Here is a 6,849-nt window from a genome sequence, read left to right on the forward strand (position 1 = left end):
TTCTCAAGTCAACTCTTCACCCTTGGATTTTGGCTTTGGGCCGAGATTTGCAAAGAAAAAGGAGAGTATTGGGCTTTAATGACCCTAAGCCCATATTAGAGTTAGGTTGGGTGATTTTTAGCCCTATAAAATATAAGTGTGATTTTTTTATGCTTTATTAGGCTAGATTAGGTTAATTATGGTCCATAATAGTTCATAATATTTAATTTATTTCCTTCTAGGCCCAATATGGCCCAAAACGTTGAAATAAATGAAAGTGGGTCCAATTAGAGCCCATTTAAAGGTTCTAAGCCCGTGATAGTCAAATTGGAAGCTTATTGGTCCATTGGGCCCAATAAGGAAGTCCTAGTCCAAAATGGACCTAAACAAGAACTTCTAGGGTTTCCAATTGCTTGTTGACTATTTGTAGTGCTTTTATGAAGTGTTTGATTGAAAATTTGTTGCCATGAAGTAAGCGTCTTACATGCTCTTAAGTTTTTGATTCAACATTTTACTTGAGTGTTGTGATTACAAGACACAAAATTTCTAGTTGTGACATTGCTTCTGCTTTCTTTGCCTCCTTAGATTTTTCAATCAATATTTCTTTGCCTTTTGATTTTGAGCTAGACACAGCCTCACCAACTCTTAGCTTTGAAGCACTTCCACCAATGTAAGCAGATTTAACAATCACTATTCCTTTCGGTTTAGTAATTGGTACAGTTGTTACAACTGTCAAGGTGATTGGACCAGCTGTTGCCATTAAAGGTTTTGTTATTGGTATCTTTGAAGAGAACACCTTCCCCACAACTTTCGAATCTCCTCCTTCAGTCTTCGATCCTGTAAATATTTTTTCTCCCCCTTGCACCCCTGTGCTAGCAGGTGGGGCATATGTAGTTGGAAGAAGACTGGAGATGCGGGATAGAGGAGCTAGGTGTTGGATAAGTAATTCTTCAAACTTAGAAAATTTCTGGATCAGATCTGCCGAAGATAGCACAGACACAGTAGACTTGGAAGATAGACTTTTAAGCTCTTTCAAAAGTGCGAACACCTCCATGAAATTTTTATTGTCATTAGTTAAAAGCTGAGATAGCTGAGGGATCATACTTTCGTACAACTTTGCAAACTTTGTTACTGCCTCACAAATAATGTCCACCTTCTTTTTGATGGAATCAAACTCCATTCGAAAAACAAAAATTTCTTTCTCCATATCTTCTCTTAACTCTTGAATTTTGAAATTCACATCTTCTCTCACCTTCTTTACAACCTGGACAATCATCACATGCCTCTCTTTTGCAACTGCCTTCAAGTCTTTTAAGTCAGATGCAAACTGAGACTTCTAAGAATTCACTCTTAACTCATTATTTTGATTAGAATGATCCATCTTCTCCAATAATCTAGACTCTGAATCTTTCACGATTCCAGAGACTTTGGTGGTTAATCTCCCTTCAATTAAGGACAGCATGCCATCAACTTCAAGGCTAGACACAAAATGACCTCCCCCAAGATCCGCTTGAGATTGAATACTAGAGTTAAGCTTTGTTTTAAAGATATTGAATTTTTTCATCATCATGAGCATATGATATGGGAAGTCAGTTTCCTCCTCATCAAATTCCAGATTCTCAAAAGTTCCCCCAAAACCTTCAGATTCATTTTCAGTATCCATGACTGAATCTTTTATTAGAGAGGTAGTGGTTTGTGGATTAGTTGATTGTGAAGGAAAAAGAGTGGTAAAAGGTTGTGAAATAATGTTTGAAAAAGTTGGAGAATCTGTTGTGGATGTTGTAGGAATGATAGGGGTAATTTGTGAAGGTAAAGAAATGAAAGAATCTGAAACAACATTCGAAGGGTTACCTTTTGTTGCTTTATTCGAATCATCCTCACCCATGATAACATTTGTATCCATATCAAATATGTTTAAAGGGATGTCTAAGTTCGAGCCTCCATAGTAACTATCTTGGCAATCGAAACTTCGGGTGGTGTAATAAAAGATGTATCCATGTGAGAAGAATCTTTAAGCAAATCTGCCTCAGATGTCTCGAGAATAGTTTCAACCTCATATGCAGTAGATTCTGAGGTAAGAATCACCCTTCGCATTTTCTTCTTGGATAGTTGTTTAGCGATATCAGCAGCCAATCACTTTTTCGAAGAAGGAGAAGCAGGGGCATGTATGTCTCTAAAAATCACCCCTTGATGAGAAACTTGGGGTTTACGAACAACTTTCATACTAGATGATCGACGCTTGTGCTTCGACTTCATCTTGATTCATCTCAATTCACCAGTCTTCGAAGGAACGACTACTTTTTCAGTCACCTGAGTATTAGGAATAATAGGCTCCGGTTGAATTGGCTCAGGTTCGATCATAGGAACCTGCTTCATAATCTTTGATGTCGTAACCTTAGTACCCGAAGACCCAACATCAGTCTTCTTCGCCTTCTTTTACTTCTTTTCAGTTGTTTGTTGTAAGAGAATCCCGGTTTCCACAGAAGTATCTATGGATTCTAAGTAAGAAACCAGGACTGGGTTTGAAGGATCAATCCTTTTTAACTTGGCGCCGGGTATACGAGCAGCAAACGGAAATACATCTAAATCATCCGTTGCATCTTTCGGACAACTTTAAGTGTGAAACACAACTTTCTCCTCTTCTGCTGGAACTAAAATACCTTCTTTTTTCATAGAAATGCTACAAAACTAGACTCCAATATCGAGCACACGAAATGCCATGAATAAGATTCGTGTTTTCGATACTTTTTTGAAACTCCTTCCATAGTTGTGTTGAGTAATCAACCTGAAGATCATAGTACAACGCAGCAACCATGGCGTACACCTCCATTCTCCCTTTATCAATCCCAACCGTTCTGACAGTTAAACACCGAAGAAATATCCCAAATAGAAAATTCCATACACTTGGTAACCCTGACTTCTTGAAGTCAATTATCTTTGTCAATTGGGTTTGATGACCCATTTCATTGAACATGTGTACGATTTGTGGAAAGGTAAAAGTAACATATGGTGGTGAATTCATTATGGAAAGGATTTGGCAGAAAAGTTTCTTTGATAACCTAACCTTTTTATCATTGATGAGATTGAATGTAACAGCTTCCAAAGCTTTTGAGTATGTTGCAGTTGAACCGGCTTGAGATAACCAAGAAAGAGGAACATAAAAGGAGTTAAACATGACCTTTAATAATACCGAGTTTTGCAAAGCAACCACCAACATTTTCAATTCTTAAGGATACATAGAAACATTTGATTCAACCTGGTAACTGGTACCCTGAATCTTCATGACCGGCAGAGAAGTAACATCATCATTTGTGTGAGAAAGAGTAGCATTAGGATTTGTAGTGGCCATTTTTAGGGTTTGAAAGCAGATGATTATCAGAGAAACTTTAGTAAGATGAAAGCGTAAATTGATAATGAACCTTTGAATCCCCTTTTATATGTGACTCTTCAATTTGAAATCAAAGTGGGATATGCATTTAATGCTTGTTGATCTGTCACCAAGAAAAGTGCATCATGATGATGATAAACTAATCATGCGTCAAAAAGTAACTGTCACATCGCCTTGAAAACTGGAAGTAATATAAAATGTCTCCTCAAACAGCCTATATTTATTGACCCAATGGAATTGTAACCATCAGAACCCCTTCGGATGGAAGTTAGGCTCTTTCACTTTTGGGTTGAAAAGCGAAGTCATATGCCATATGTTTGAAATCATCAGCCAGAGTGGTGTTACTTAGAAACTCTAGGATGTCGTGAGTGCAGTGTGTCAACATCATAAAGATAAGAAGCAATGTAAAACAAAATTTTTGGATATGTAGTGATGTCAAACCTACAATTTGACACGAAGGCAGATAAACCCCGGGAAAAGGTTGCTTCGTTAATTATCAAGAGAGATAATCAACAGCTTGTGTAGTTTCCCATGAATTACAATCGAATACTTGTTAAATAAGTATTGAAGAGCTTCTTTTTCAAGGTTTCAATGGGTAGCATACAAATTTCGTTACATATCAGCCTTAACATAAGGTGAGTAACTGTAACAAAAATTAATTGTTTAACCAATGTAGTTAGTGACAAGTGTGCTTTGAAAATGTTCAATGTAACTTTGGGATTCGAAGTAAACTCACACGAAAATCATATTCATGAAAAAAAATTGTCCTGGATCTTGTTGGGTAACAAACACTGTGGGTTTCGAATGTTTGATCAAGATCACTCATACTAAATGAATATGATTTGGAGTTTTGAAAATAAGTACTGAAACAAAAGTTTCGTAAAGTCTGGAACATAGTTCGCTGTCAATTCCTTAAATTGCAAGAAATTTGGGTTTCACGTTCATCATGGTCTCATGATGTCAGATCATTAACACACATTGTTGATATGTCTAAGTCTTGATTGGTTTGATCAAAGACCTCTTGGACATATGTCTTCGTGTGTGACCATGAAAGAAATTTTAGATGAAAAAGATTGGTGAATATCTGAAGTGTACCTCTGTTATATTTGGACCAAACAGAAAACTATTAACTCATATGAGAAGAGTAAGGTAGCTCGTTGGACTAATGTGAATATAAGCCTTATTGGGTAGAAATCTTCGTATGAAAGTTTTCATTAAGGCTTTCAAACATTGAGTTAATTCGAGGCTTCGAACAACATGCAACAGCATGCTTCTAGGGACATCTTAACTAGTTTTAAAAAAAATTGAAATTCAAAGACTAGAAATTTATACCTGACCCTAGAATCTGCAAATATTTGCCTCTTCACATCTTCAAGAATAGCTACAAAAAAGTACTCAAAAGAAAGAAGAAATAAAATCTTTTTGTTGTTTTTGATTTTTCGAATATAAAGAACAAAATAAAAAGAAAATATTTTTGACGTTTTTGATTTTTCGAAAATAAAGAACAAAACAAAATGAAAATATTTTTGATGTTTTTGAATTTTTCGAAAATAAAGAACAAAACAAAATAAACGAAAGTACTTGTTGTAATCCTACGAAGATTTAAAATGTGATGAAAAATACCAATCATACGAATTCGAAGCATACGAAGAGTGATTTATGAACAGTAACCATATCCGTTGATGATGTGTCGGTGAATTATCATTATCGAACCTTGAATCTCCTTTTTCGCATGAAGTTGAATTACCATCAACCATTCCATGTCCTTCCAGAATCCTCATAAACGATTTTTCATCCAATGCTTTTGTGAAAATATCAGCCAACTGATCAGTTGTTTTCACAAAATGAACTTCAATATTCCCATCCTTTACATGATCTTTTATGAAGTGATAATGAAGAGCAATGTGTTTGGTCTTCAAATGTTGCACAGGATTATGACAAATTCTTATTGCATTTGTGAATCACAATATAAAGGAATCTTTTTAGTATTAATTGCATAATCACATAATTAACTTTGTATCCAAATTATATGTGAAGTGCATGTAGCAGAAGCAACATATTCAACTTCGGCCGTTGAGATAGAAACACATTTCTGATTTTTCGATTGCCAGCTTACCAACTTCCCATCAAGTAATTGACACCCACCACTAGTGCTCTTCCTATCAAGATTACATTCTCCTAAATCTGCATCTGAATAAGCTTGAATAAAGAATCAAATATTTGAAGGGTACCACAATCCAAGTGAAGATGTTCCTTTGAGATAACAAAATATATTCTTTACAGCAGTGAGATGTGGTTCTCGAGGATTTAATTGATACCTAGCACAATTACACACAGAAAACATGATATCAGGTCTACTTGCTGTTAAGTAAAGTAAAGATCCACTCATGCTCCTGTATAGAGTTAGGTCAACAGATGGTTTATCTAACGAAGGAGTTAGTTTTATGCCGGTTGCCATTGATACTCGTAACTTGGTGCTATTCATCATCCCAAACTTTTCCAGCAGATTCTTCGTGTATTTTTCTTGATTTATGAATATTCCTTCTCTGTTTTGACGAATGTTTAAACCAATAAAATTGTTAATTTTACCCATCATGCTCATTTCAAATTTACTCTTCATCAGGTCTTCGAATTCTTTAGACAAACCAGGGTCAGTTGAGCCAAAAATAGTGTCATCAACATAAATTTGAACAACCATTAGATGATAATCAACTTTCTTACGAAGTAATGTGGGGTCAACTGATCCTTGTTTAAATTTAGATTGCTTCAAAAACGAAGTATGAGTTGCATACTAGGCTCGTGGAGCTTGTTTTAACCCATAATCTGCCTTATCTAAGATATAAACATAATCAGGATGTTCTTCGTTTACAAAACTTGGAGGTTGTTACACACAAACTGTTTCTTCGAGTTCTCCATTTAGAAATGCACATTTCACATCCATTTGATATACATCAAAATCTTTGTGAGTTGCATAAGCCAAAAATATATGAACTGCCTCGAGTCTTGCAATAGGGGCAAAAGTTTCTTCGTAATCAAGTCCTTCTTGTTGAGAATACCCTTTAACAACAAGTCTGGCTTTGTTTCGAACAATATTTCCATCTTTTTCGGTTTTATTATTGAAAATCCATTTTAATCTGACAATCGAAACATCATTTGGCTTAGGAATTAACCTCCAAACTTTATTTTGTTCAAATTCAGACAATTCAGATTGCATTGCAACAACCCGATCTGAGTGTTCCATTGCAATCTTAATTGTTTTTGGTTCAATTTTTGAGGTAAAAACATTGAACATGCAAAACTCTTGATGAACATTTAATACCTCATTCTTCGCACGAAATTGAGCACTTGTTAAAACTCCTTCTCGTGGATTACCAATTATTTGTTCCTTCGGATCATCTTTTGTCCATTTGTCCATTGGTGGATAGGATGGATTAGATTCCAAAGGTGCATCTTCATACATTTCGTCATTTTCGGATCCTGCA

This window comes from Lactuca saligna, chromosome 9, assembly GCF_052625555.1.
Source record: "Lactuca saligna cultivar CGN05327 chromosome 9, ASM5262555v1, whole genome shotgun sequence".
NCBI lineage: Eukaryota > Viridiplantae > Streptophyta > Magnoliopsida > Asterales > Asteraceae > Lactuca > Lactuca saligna.